This window comes from Cibotium barometz, chromosome 14 (assembly GCF_041138505.1).
Source record: "Cibotium barometz isolate CiBa-2024 chromosome 14, ASM4113850v1, whole genome shotgun sequence".
In the NCBI taxonomy this organism is placed as follows: domain Eukaryota; kingdom Viridiplantae; phylum Streptophyta; class Polypodiopsida; order Cyatheales; family Cibotiaceae; genus Cibotium; species Cibotium barometz.
The window spans coordinates 47,101,221-47,115,693 of NC_141059.1; the positions used below are offsets into that span (position 1 = coordinate 47,101,221).

At 44.9% G+C, this 14,473-nt stretch overlaps 1 long non-coding RNA gene across 1 annotated transcript in view; it reads left to right on the plus strand.

The window, feature by feature from the left end:
• The window catches only part of LOC147632105 (uncharacterized), a 188,095-nt gene that overhangs the window by 130,204 nt on the left and 43,418 nt on the right, over positions 1–14,473 (plus strand). The window lies entirely within an intron of this gene.

Genomic DNA, 14,473 nt, shown 5'->3' on the forward strand with positions numbered 1-14,473 from the left:
TGAAATCTTATGCATACCTCTCTCTCTCTCTCACACACACACACACACACATAACACTCCTAGAGTTTTTTATCTTAACCGACTTAAACGTTACCTATGCCTTAATACTAGATCTTTCATTTTCGGCACCCCCATTATGGGGCATAACCACACTGGTCATGCCTAGCAACACTTAAAGGCAGCAGATCTGCACAAAAATCGCCAAGGGATTCTTCTTGAACGTGCATGGTAGTGGTAGCTGCTTGCATTCTCTGCGTGATTGCTAGGCATAACCACACTGGTCATGCCTAGCAACACTTAAAGGCAGGAGATCTGCACAAAAATCGCCAAGGGATTCTTCTTGAACGTGCATGGTAGTGGTAGCTGCTTGCATCCTCTGCGTGATTGCGGGAATAAAATGACCACCTTGTATACAAGTTTTACATACTCACTTAGCTTGCTGTGTATTATTTACTTTTTCGGCCATGTCGATTGTGTTGGCTTCGCTGGGAGTTCCTCTTCTCAAGTAAAACAAGTCGGCAAAATAGAGCAATTGAACAAGTAGTGGGGAACTGCTAATCGCCCTGTAGGCAGCATACAAAGAAAGGGGAAGAAACGTGGCGAGCTGATGGGCACCAGAGAGAAAGAAGCAGCTCATGCATGCATAGAAAAATTGACAAGCGAAGAGAGTAGCCGATTCATTGTTTGTGAGTATCATCGCCGCCAAAAGACATCTCAAACTTCAAGCTACCCTCCCCTTTGCTTTGCATTGTCCTCACATTCAGCTGCACAGAGTTCCTTCAGTTCCACGGCTTTCCTTCACAATAGTGTTCTCTCCCCTCATTAGCTTGCCACCATCATACGCCCACACTGAAAAATAGCCGGCGCCGCCAGCACCACACAAAAATTTTAAAAATATATATATATTATCTTTTTTTAAAAAAAAATCGTATAGTGCAAAGGATTTGAAGCCTTATCCTCTCTTAAGGGTATGTTCACACGCAGGGCAAGACAAAACAATCATCTTTGCATTGCTAAATCTTGTTAGTGACTAGACATTGCCATGTTGAAGCTGAGAAGCTCCGCTGGTAAGACCTTCGCAACGGCAACAATTATGAGATCATAAGAAAATTGCACATGGAGGACTCTCACATGAGGAAGGGTCATGTGCGAGTTGCAACATTGTGGGCATAGCATGAAAAGCAAACATCAAAGCACAAACAAAGCATGATTTGCAACAAAAATGAAAGTAACAAGAAAAGCTACAATGAAGAAGAAAGAGGAGCTGCAAAAAATCTCGCATCAAAAATTAACCTCACTCTTAAACAAAAAAAAAAAATTGTTGGTAAAAAGAAAAATCCTACTTCCTACAAAAAGTGTCTGTATATAGCCTCTAAGTGAAACCATATCACTAAGTGAGAATTATCCCACATGCAAGAGAAAGGCCAAGTTGTATTCTCCTCATATAAAAGGAGGACATTTCAAGCATTGGAATACAAGCATAACATCTAAAGTCTTTTTATGAGTACAGGTTTCCATCTTTTAACCTAACTGAACTTGAGTCTAAACCTTAATTTGCACACTCATGATGAGTTTTTTTCATTTCTATCCACCTTAGTTTAGTATTGTGGTTAGTATAGGATTAGTGTATGATTAGGTAAATGTCTTGTTATTAGGATGTGTAGTTAGGAGAGCTCGATCCATGATTTCAATAATTTTCCATGACAAATAGCATACAATCCTTAGCCACAGCAAAATGGAAACCATGCATTTGGAACTATTTTACTATAAGCTTTCTTATGACGTTGTGACAACTCAAAGCCATAAATAAGATCACATCCCATTACGAATTTTTTGGACCCAAAAAGGGTCTCCTAAGGATTCCTAATTCTAAGGGATTAGAGCTTAAAAAGCTAGGCTTAAGGGAGACAAAGGCTATGATGATCCCTATTTTTTGCCTTGTCACATCAGCCATACCCCCCTAGTTTCATACTTTTTGACTAGTTTTAAAGGGAATATTCTCATACTCTCTCTCTTACTTTTTGACTTTTCTCATACTTTCTCTCTTACTTTTTGAATTTTTTATCTTCACTCTCTACAAATTGAATCTTTCTTGTCAGTTTGAAATCTCCTTTCTCATTAACTCCCACCATATCTCCCTTCCACATCAGCAAAACATTCTCGAATTTAGGTGGGCCCCAAAAAGTTAAAATAAATTATTTTTTATTTTTTTACATTTTGAGGTGGAAAAAACACCACCCAACCATATCGCCCTTCCGCCTCGCTGTCGCCCACTAGCGCTGCCCTGCTGTTGACTGTTCGTCGATTCGCTTCACTGCCGCCCACTAGCCCTTCTGCCTCGCTGCCCTGCTGACTGTTTGCCCATTTCGCCTCCCTGATTCGTTCACTGCCGCCCGCTATGCTGGCCCGCCCCTCTCCGCCGGTAGGCCCTGTGATTCCGCCTCGCTGATTCGCTTCACTGTTCGCCTTGCCACCTCGCTATGCTGGCCGCCTCCCTCTCCGCTAGGCTTTGTGCCCCCCTTTCCCCACCCACCCTTGCTCAGGCCCCCAAGGCAGCAACATAACTCTCTCTCTCTCTCTCTCTCTCTCTCTCTCTCCTCCTTGCATGTGGGAAGGACTGCAGAGTAATCTGGAGGAATGGCCCTGAGTCTCCGGGAGAAACTCGAAGCCCTCAAGACGGCAATGAAGGCACTAATCAAGGAGAAGAAGAAGACATATGATTCCAACCTCAATGAGGTGGAGAACAAACTACACCGGCACATCATGGCCCTCGAAGCACGGGTCACAGACCTTGAACAAGAGAACACGGCACTCAAGGAGGAGGTGAGTGCATTGAAAGTGGAACTGGTAGCCATCAAGATTACTGAGAAGGAAGAAGGGGAGATCAATGACAACACTCTCACGGCCATCAAAGAAGAGATCTCCAATGACATCACAAAGGACATGGAGGGAAAACTCAAAGCCAAGCAGTCAGGATGGGTTGAGGTGGTGAAGAAGAACATCCGTAAAGAAGTGAGGGAGGAGACTCAAAGGGAAGAACACCAAATCATTCACACCACCATTGAGGAGGAGAAGATGAGGCATGCCCGCCGCCTCAACATTCGAGTCGCAGGTATAGGCGAGACACCCAACTCCACTCCCGAGAAAGATGGACAGCTTCTATGCATGAAGCTCGGCTACTACAGGGAGGAAGAGGACCAATTTGGGTATCTTCACGTCATCCTCTATGGCATGGACTTGTGCAAGTCCATTGAGGACCTCATAGTCACAATTGAACACACGAGCTATTAAAGGTCCATGTGAGCGTGTGTGACACACCATCTACCTTGCACATCGTAGGACCTAGAGGTAATGTTTAGGAACCATCATGGTTGTAAACAAGTGGCTTTCTATAGACACAACATATCACTAGTGTTTCATGTTACTTGATCGACCACTGCAGGTGAATAAGCTACTTGGCATTAGGGATTCTTTTTAGATATATTTAAAGATGGCGGCCAGGCAATCTGTCCTATGAATGGGAAACCGCTTCTTATTTCTAAGTACTCCCACCTAGCTATGGGGCAACACATATCTATAAGCCCTCATCCTACAGTTTGCAGGAGAGACGGAGAGGGTCACCTTCATGAGGAAGAGGGTCATACTACGAGGTTTAGAGGGAGCTCCTATTTTCTTTGATGATGATCTCACAAGGATGCAGCTTGAGCATAGGAGAGCTTGCATGCCACGAGTCTTACACGTGAGGACAAAAGGCAAGAAGGCCTTCTATCGAGATGGTCGGGTCATCATTGATGGCTGGCCCATGGATTAGCAGTTTGGGGCCTATGGGACAGAGACCAGGCCACTAATAGAGATACACATGGCAGTATGGAACTGTAATGGTTCACTATGGGTGCAGTTTGGACAATTGGAGCATGTTATGGTGGGGAGAGACATCATACTTCTGACAGAGACACATCAGAGCCCAGAGAGAGGGCTACCTCGAGTAGAGGGATTCCAGTGGGAGTCAGCATACAGGAGGACCACACGCCAGGGTACCTCGAGAGGGTCGGGGGGAGTAGCAGTTCTATTCAGACGGGAGCTACAGGGGAGAGTGAGAGTGGTAGCATAGGATCCAGAGGCCAGATACATGTGGATGAGCTTACAGCTCTCACAGGATAGGGTTATATACATAGCCCTATGTTACTTTCCTCCATCAGGATCCTCCTATGTCATTACAGAGGACATGCCACAGGAGGAGGAGACAGGAGCCTCGCCATACACTTATCTGTCAGAGGAGATTATGCATTATTCTACACTAGGGGAAGTATTTCTTACGGGCGACTTCAATGCCCACACACAGAGCAGATAGTGTAAGGTGTATGACTATGATGACATGGAGATCCTCAACCCTGTGGATCCGGAGGAGATAGGGGCTAGTCGGGCATCAGAGGACACTAGACCAGATAGAGGACATTATGGGGACCACTTACTAGAGTTGGGAGCCAGGCATCGTCTCGTTATTTATAACGGGATGCTACAGTGGCCGGGATCAGGAGGGCTGACATGCTTCCCACATGGGTGTCATACACGGACCAGAGGCACGGTGGTAGACTACATTATGGGGTCTTTGAAGGCATCACAGCTTGTCACCTCATTCTTCATTCCACCTCGTCCTATTGGGGCAGATCATACATACTTGGCATTTTCACTAGCCGAATCTCCAGTATCACCAGTCCCCCACATACTGACGCCACACACTACCATCTACTTCACACATGACATGGTAGACATATACACTGGCAGAGTAGAGGATGGGCTCCTACTCATGGATCCCCTGGCACCTATGGATACCATTACAGCCTAGCTGGCATCACTCCTACACACACGGCTGCATTACAGCCTAGCTGGCATCACTCCTACACACACGGCAGCATTATAGAGCTTCCCACATCATGTCCACTCTCAGGAGAGCCTACGAGATCTGGGACTATGCCCCAAAACATATGGTATGATGAGTGCAGAGCCCTATACTCACGGCTCCGCATATAGAGAGCCTTGGGAGCCATCACAGAGCAGGAGTTGAGGAGAGAGATGAGGAGACTTACTCGCCCCAAAAGGCGGGCCTTCGCAGGAGCTAGAGATATTTCATTTCTTCATGAGTAGAGATAGCCCTATCTCATGGCAGCACTTCAGAGAGCCCCGAACACCGACACCTATTGCAAACCCACAGACATGGCACACATATGCAGAGGGCCTATACCACGCCCCACAGCAGCCACCTATACCTCAGCCCCCACAAGAGCCTCGACCTACCACAGCTAGCTTCTTTACCCACTCGATGGTAAAGGAAGCTATCCGCCGCCTACAGCATGGACAGCGGGCCGTCGACCATATGGGCTTGTAGGGTGAGCATCTCATATATGCAGTCGATTCTTTGGCTTCTTTTCTTGCACACCTCTTTAACAGGGCACTAGCAGAGGGTTTGCCTGTGGAGTGGACGATGCACACCATTGTGCCGATTCACAAAACAGGGGATATGCTCGATGCGAGCAACTACAGGACGGTTATGGTTGGCCAAACTCTATGGTGCAGTGTTGGAGCAAGAGCTTAGCTTATATGCTGAGCGAGCAGATTTACGCTCATCAGGGTAGGCAGGCTTCAGGAGAGCTTTCTCTACCACTGACCATGTATTCACTTTGAGATGTATGATTGATCAGGCGAGAGTGAGGAAGAGAAAGCTCTATTGCTGCTTTGTGGATTTCCACAAGGCATTTGACACAGTACCACGAGAGAGGCTCTTTCAGTGCTTGCAGTCTCTTAGCATACCAGCAGATATGACATGGGGCATCTATGCATTATATGAGCAGGTTTTTGGGCGAGTCAGATGTCCAGGAGGTATGTCCGAGACTATTGCTAGCACCATTGGTGTGAAGCAAGGATGCCCACTTTCCCCCATGCTATTTGGGTTATACATTTGATGAGGTGGCTGACTTCATTACACGGGGAGGCAGAGATGGAGTTGATTTAGCAGGTACCTCAGTACATATTATGCTTTATGTTGATGATATTGTATTAGTGTCTGAGTCTCCAGGAGGTCTACAGCATCTACATGCACTCGATGATTTCTGCACACAGAGGGGTCTTACTGTGAACCTTGGGAAAACCAAGGTTATGGTCTTTCATACATCGAGACAGGGCAGGAGTCAGCTGACATTCACTCTCGCAGGATGCCAGGTGGAGGTGGTGACATCATACATGTACCTCCTCAATCATGACATTATCCGAGCAGAGTTTGCTACACCTCCTATGATGGTAGAGGCCATATTCCAGACTATATGCCTGCTATATAGATTTAGAGCGATGCCACAGGAGGACAGATCGTCATATAGAGCTTTTGAGGCATCTAGACAGCTGACTGAGGCAGGAGACAGAGGATCATGGTATGCACAGGTCACACATTGGTTCTCACAACATGGCCTAGACATGGATCATCTACCACCATTCCAGTATGACAGGGATGCACCACATACACGTCTCTCTCATAGCGAGAGGAATAGAGTATTGAGATGACAGGACCTATGGCAGCTCTATACACGAGAGACATGGATATCGCCTACACAGCCTCTTCCACCGAAGATGCTATACTACAGAGATCACTTCATGAGTATCATTGATGATGGATTTATAGAGAGGCCTAGATACATGGAGGGCTTTTTACCACATGGCTCCCGAGTGGCTATTGGTCAGCTTAGAGTTTCATCACATCGATTGGAGATCGACACTGGCAGAGCAGCACGGATCCCCCAAGAGGAGAGGTATGCAGATTGTGCAGAGAGAAGGTGGAGAGTGAGGAGCATTATGTATGGAGATGCAGAGAGGAGGTGGAGAGTGAGGAGCATTATGTATGCAGATGCAGAGCATATACAGCCATCAGAGAGAGATATCCCATTTTATTCAGAGAGCCACTTTCCCTACGCCAGATCTTTGAGGTAGCAGACCAGCGCGTATTGGGGAGATTCATTCAAGACATACAATGTCACATAGAGACATCATTACAGGCTCAGACAGCTCCAGAGGGGGGATGACAGACAGCTCCAGAGGGGGGATGACAGACAGCTCCAGAGGGGGGACGACAGACACAGATTACTACATTTTTTCAGAGATCCATCCCACTCCTAGCCCCTACACGGCAGGGAATTACTCTCCAGAGAGCAGAGACACTCAGAGCCCGTAGGAGACAGAGGACACCTGGCTTTCGGACACCACGCCTATACCAGAGAGAGATGACATAGATCAGAGCTCAATTTCACAGAGAGGGTGTGGAGCGACTGCCTCGCTTCAGAGCAGACCCAGGCATGTTCTTCAGGGAGCTGTGGACACCCCCTTCATTGATGTATACCATTTTATACCCCCAGTATGGTATAGGATGGAGCTATCTAGGTTGCATATCACGATTGTATACTCCATGCATATAGCTTTGCATTCTCCTAGTAGTAGAGCTCCATCCCCTCCCTCACTCATTGTACTTATTGCACACCCAGATTCAGCTTTTTAGTTCAGTACTTTTTCATTTTGTTGGGATGACAGAGGATACCCCATACAGGTACACCGATTTGTCTCATAGGTCGAGTTCGGCTTTTTGGAAGACGTTAATAAAATCTCTCTCTCTCTCTCTCTCTCTCTCTCCCCCTCTGAGGATCTCTCTGCTTTAGCTTCTTTCTCTGCTTAGCTATGGAGCCTTTGCAAGCTGTGTGTGTAGCCCTTTGTGAACCTAGAAAACGGAAGGTTGATTTACACATTCGTATTCCTAAAGAGTATGGTAGCTCTAAAAAAACCAATCCTACTAATGCACAATCTGTCCAAGCTCGTAGGAGGATAGCTAAGGAGAAAAATGTAGATCTTTGGGTTGATGGGAATCTCTATCCAGTTGACCCTCCATTAAGAGCAAACCCTCCTTTTCGTAATTTATCATCTTTTATGCAATTTGTTGGTGAAGGAGAGCTTGGCTGTGAGGATACTGCAGAAGATTGACTACAAGTGGAGCTTGGCAAACCCATATTCTCCAATCTCAATTGCAAGCATCACAATTCAGCCTTTTACAATGTCAAGAAGGACTTAAAACATCATCAGTGAATAAGCAGGCCTCTAGTATGTCATACGAGGTTGCTCAAAAGGTCTCCATGACTGGATCAAAAGCAGCAAGGAGATTTTTGGAGAAGCCAGCAAACATAGAGAATTCAAAGAAGACTTGGGGACTCTGGAGAGACCTGTGTGCAATCATCACAAATGTAGATTGTCCAATGCCAGCTCTTGTGAATATGCGCAAATAGCTTTGGATAAATTTCAATAACATGGTTCGCATTATGAATCAAAGTAGCACAACTGCCCAAGAACGAGCATCATTCCAACACCATATCATAGAATTCACCAAAAGTGTGCTAGGTGCTTGGGGAGAGAGTAAAGTAACACACTATATGGTAAGTTGTACAGCATGTGTACAACACATAGTTTATGCGCATGGTGCGTATTTCATAAACAAGTATGGATCGCTCGACATGTGGAGTACCCAAGGGATGGAGAAATCACATTATAAAGTAAGAGGGGTTTATTTCAAAAATACAAGACATGGAGGTGGAGCTTCTGTAGGAGGAACACGTACAAACTATCTATAAGAAATGTTCAATTGGTTTTATCGCACAACCTTTGGAAGGGTATTGGTTAGGGAGCGGGCCCAACAATCTAAGCTTGCGCAAGAGGCACGCAAGGCTGCAAAAAGTCATGCTCAGCTTGAATGGTTGCAGACCAATGCTCCCCATAGACATGGTGCTTGGCGTGCACGAATGAGGAGACAAGGAAGGCGTTGGGTTGTGCACGCACCAGCATAAATCTAGATGTAATAAGGCTAAGAAAATAAGTTTAGTTAGGTTTTTTTTTTGCCCTTAAAAAAAACTATTAATAGTTCCTTCTCTTACTTCATTTTCATTTCACTTTTTTAGAGAGCTTAAGCACAAGATACCGCACGTGTTACCATGCCTTCACAAAACACAGTGCAAGGCACCCAACGACCACATACTGGCGACACCACGGAAGAGAGTGACCCCTTGGATCCTAGGACACGCCCAATGGGATCACCAGAGTCCAACCCTCCTCCCACAGCAACACCAACGCACACACATGCAGGCCCTTCTAGTGGGAGCAAGCATGTGAAGAAGACCCCACAATAATGCAGCCACCCCAGAGATCAAGACAGAGAGGCCGATGTGATGAGCAGTTCGACTGGGTTGGTGAAAACATTCCTACATTTTTGCTCGCATAGTGAAGGAGATTCTGTTGAAATTACAGCAATGTGATGAGCTATGGTGGATCAAATACTAGAATTAACATCATTAACAAAGTGATTAGTAAATAATTAAGATGTGATTAGTGAGTAATTAATAAATAGCTTAATGTAGGCATGGATAATAAAAAACCAGCAAATTCTCATTAGGCCAATGTCTCAATTTATAGAGTTTACATCCAAGCATCTAATCCCACTGATTTCTCCTTGGTTCACTCTACCTCTTTTGCTTGATTCTCTTCACCTCTTCACTTTTCCCAGAATATCTCCATACTTCCTAAATCTTCTCATGCTACCCTTTATTCTCTCCTAGTAGATTCTTCTTACCTTTTCACAGGTTCTCTCACATTTACAGATTCTCTTTTACAGCCTCTAACCAAGGGCTTGTTCCCGCACACACCCTATTCACTTGTATATTTCAACACCTCCCCTCAAGTGAATACTCCTAGCACACTTGGACCCTATACCAAGTTTCTCTCTTACTTGATAGTCCGTGACCAGTGTCTAGCACACCTCCCCTCAAGTTAACTTAGCACACCTAGACCTTGTACCAAGTTTCTCTCTTAGTTGATAGTCCGCGACCAGTGTCTCAAGTCCCTAAACTCATAGTCCTTGACACTCTCTCTCTCTATGTGTCCAAGGCTACTACAAGTGCCCGCGACCTTGACTAAAGTGTTCACACATACATCTACCACGTGACCTACATCATCGGTGGCTCAGAGGTGGTTTTACTTTGTTGGGGCAGGTTACATTGGGTTGTGGGGTCTCTCTCTCTCTCTCTCAGAGATTTTCACATGGCTCCTCACTCTTTGGAGCCTCACATCTTCTCTTGTCTTCTGTCTTCTTCTCGTGTGGCAGCTTCTCTCCACGTGTCCATGTCTTCCTCTTCTTTCAGTCTTCTTGTGGCAGCTTCTCTTCTCGTGTCCATGTCTTCCTTCAATGCTTCCTCTAGATCTTCTTGGTGTGGATCCTCTTCTTGGAAAGAGATGTTTTTCTTCTTTCATGGCTAGGGCCATGAGCTTGTCCGCCATCAGGTCTTCTTGCTCCATGTGAGCAACATGTTTAAATGTTTTGCTGACAGTTCCTTTGGGTTTTTGATGTTTATCTTGTGTCATTATGCAATGCAAACCCAAATCTATGCGGGAGGTCTTACCTCTTGCCTTATTCTGGACAAGGGCAGTGTCTGATCTCATTTTTACACTGATGTAATGTGCCCAATACATAATGCATATAGCATTCATTCTTATGCACATTCCCAAATGCAACTCTGGCTATGAATGCATATAGCATTCATTCTTATGCACATTCCCAAATGCAACTCTGGCTATGAATAATCTTGAATTTGGGTGAGATTTACAGGCATTAACCAAGGATTTACAGGCATTAACCAAGGGTTAAATGCAAAATGATGATTATCACAAATTTATCAGCATAAAATCACCAAAAATTACATTAAATCAAGGGTAACCAATTTGTACAGAATGGTTGGAGTATCAAACCAACTCTGAATTGCCATATGAAGTTATAGGGATCTGTATCAGATACCTAATGGTTAATTTAAATCCTCAATTGCACCAAAATACAATGATTAGCACTGATTAATCATCACTGATTAGCAAATTAATCCACTGTTTTGTGTGCAAAAAATAGAGTATGCGAGGAGTCCAAATCTGGGGCCTTAGACTTCAAATGAGCTCAAATTCTTTCAAGGTGATCAATAGCAATGAGTCTAGTAGAGGATTAAGCTAATAAACACAAGATTTGACTAAATATTGAATGCTTAATCTCTGTTTTACCAAAGTCACCTCTGCTCTGCAGATTTGATAAAGAGCTTGGATCTCACTGTAGACTTGATCAAATCAAATTCTGACTTCACCAGCTTGTAGAGCATGCTTGAAAACCCTTGGAGCTATGAGGAATTAGACCAATTTGATTTGGAGCAGCTGAAATATCAATTTTTCTCAGAAAAAAATGCACCTGCAAATCGGGCTGTCGCCGCCGGCGTTCTGCGCTGAATTGGCTCAAATCCCTTGAGCTATGTGTAGCCCCTTGAGCTACTATGAGTGAGTACCTAAAAGGGCTTGGGCAATGGTTGAGTGTGCAAGGAGATAGAGCTCCTCCACCAGCTGGGGGTATAGAGGTGAGTTGAAAAATAACTAAAAATTTGATTATTTTCTAATTATTTACTAATCCTAATTAATTAGATAATGAGCTCATAAAATGATCGAGGTGAAGGCAATGACAAGCTTTCAAGTCAACAAGGAGATGGAGATCACCATGAAGTAAATGTCATAAGAGGGGCAAAAAATGAAGACATTATAACAATTTTAGATTAGATGACATGCTTGTAATTTTGTAGCACGCTCTTTTTTAACCAATCTTTATTTAATTGAAATCTTAATATTTTTACAAACTGTAATTTTTTTGTCTAGCGGTCTAGTGTGAAAAGGCCAAACTTTAAATTTTAACTATAAATAGCCAAAGGTGCCTTCTTTCTCATTTTCATGTGATAGAAACCAAGCACGAGCTCACACTATCTCTTTGCATTCACATGGCTACCCACTTTGACAACTTCTATGAGTTTCTCTCTCCACCACCCTGTGGGCGGGCAAGAGCGAGCTCTTTGTCATGTTCTCTCGTGAAGTCGACTTTGAAAAGTCGCTCACCCTTGCGTCCCAACATTATGAGACACAAATTGTGGCTCCCCACTGAAAAGATGCAGGGGGGAAGAGAGCTTGAGCTCTTGCAAGCACACACACACACTCACAAAACCCTAATAGAGAACACACAAGGTGAGAGGCTGAAAATCTTCTTCTTCTCTACTCAACACTCAACACACCATATACAAGAATAAGAGTACACATAATATGAAAGGTACTCAACCAATACATACACGGGTTCTCTATAGTGTGAACCCGACTAAATGAGCTGGCGCTATAACTATGCCAGTCTCTAGAGTGGCTGTCACACAGCCTGTCATCCCACTGGCCGCATATCACCCAAGATCTCACCAACCATGCCAGTGGTGTAAGTGCGGGGCCTATCCCCCAGGCGGGTCATCAGTGTCCACCACCTCACTAGAGCTCGATATCTCAACACTCCCCCTCGAGCTCAACTCCATCTCATGTACACTAAGTGAAGCCCTGAATCTGCGGAGCTTCTCTGTACCCAATGCTTTGGTGAAGATGTCAGCTACCTGATCCTCTGTGCTGACATAAACAAGGTCAAGGTCTCCTGCCAAGACCTTCTCTCTGACGAAGTGGTAGTGGACCTCTATGTGCTTCGTACGAGCATGAAAGACTGGGTTCCTGGCCAACTGTATACTACTAATGTTGTCACAGAAAATGACAACTTGTCTATCCACTGATAGACCCAAATCTGCAAGTAGCTTTCTCAACCAAGCTACCTCACATGCTGCCATAGCAGCTCCTCTGTACTTGGCCTCCGTACTCGATAGAGCAACCGTAGGCTGCTTCTTGCTGCTCCAAGTCACAGCAGCACTCCCCAAAGAAAACATGAATCCACTAGTAGATCTTCTGTCTGAGATACTACCAGCCCAATCAGCATCTGTGTACCCATGTACACATATCTCTGTCCCAGTCTCATAGAATAGTCCACAATGTAAAGTAGACTTCACATACCTCAGTATGCGTCTCACAACATCCAAATGCGGTTTCCGTGGAACCTGCATAAACTGACTCACCAACCCAACAGCATAGCTCAAATCTGGTCTGGTGATCGTCATGTAGATCAAACTTCCTACTATGCTCCTGTACATAGTAGGATCCTCCAAGATCTCTCCTGAATCTGCACTCAACTTGCCATTCTGATCCAATGGCACAGAAATAGGCTTACAGCCTGTCATACCATACTTGGACAACATGTCCAAGCCATACTGTCGCTGCAGTAATCCAATACCATGTGGTGACCTAATTACCTCAATGCCCAAGAAATATCTGAGCTCCCCCAGATCCTTCATCTCAAACTTCTGTCTAAGCAAGATCTTTACATCAAAGATCTCTGCATCATGGTCCCCCGTAATGATCAAGTCATCTACATAGATGACAACAAGCACAACCCCTCTATCACCATGTCTCACATACAATGAGAAATCTGCATTGGCTACATGAAAGCCAATAGTGACAAGATATTCAGAAATCTTGTCAGACCATGCTCTTGGTGCTTGCTTTAAGCCATACAAGGCTTTCTTCAACCTACAAACATGCTCGGGGTGACCCACATCCTCATAACCAGGTGGCTGCAACATATACACCTCTTCTTGCAAATCCCCATGCAAGAATGCATTCTTTACATCCATCTGATGTAAAGACCATTGCTTTGACGCAGCCACTGCTATCACAACTCTCACCGTTGCCATCTTGGCAACTGGGCTGAAAGTTTCCTCATAATCAATCCCATATGTTTGCGCATATCCTTTGGCTACCAATCTAGCCTTGTACCTATTTATGCTTCCATCACTGTTATGTTTAACTTTGTACACCCACTTGCATCCAATGGCTTTCTTGCCTTCTGGCAATTGCACTAAATCCCAAGTTTCATTTCCATATAGTGCATCCATCTCCTCATCCATAGCTTTCTCCCAACACACATTTCCAATAGCCTCATCAATGCATGTGGGCTCTACAACCTGCACAACCTTTGCCATATATGCATAGTGATGTGCCACATAACCATCATATGTAAATCTCTGCACAGGGTTCTTCACTCTCCCTGATCTTCGCTGCTTTTCATTCATGGCTTCCATAGCCTTCTTTACACCAGGTGTTCTCATAGCTGGGATCCCAAGCTCCTCATCAAGGCTCATATCTGAGCCACTAGACTCTCCATCAACATGAGAATGCCCTGCAGAAATGTCAGGCATACCAAGGGGCTCAACCACTTTCTCTTTTCCTTTACGTGATGTACTAATCACATTTGCAGGGCTGGTATTATGACGCAGCCTGCCACTCCATGGTCTATCAACAGACCCACTAGATGAGGACTCACCTGGTCCACTCAAAGACTGTGATTGCTGACCTGCATTCTGTGCAACCACACTTCCACTCAAATCAGCCCCAACAGCTTCTTTTTCAGCAGCATACCAGCTGCTCATCTCATCAAAGACAACATCCCTGCTTACCCTCAACTCACGTG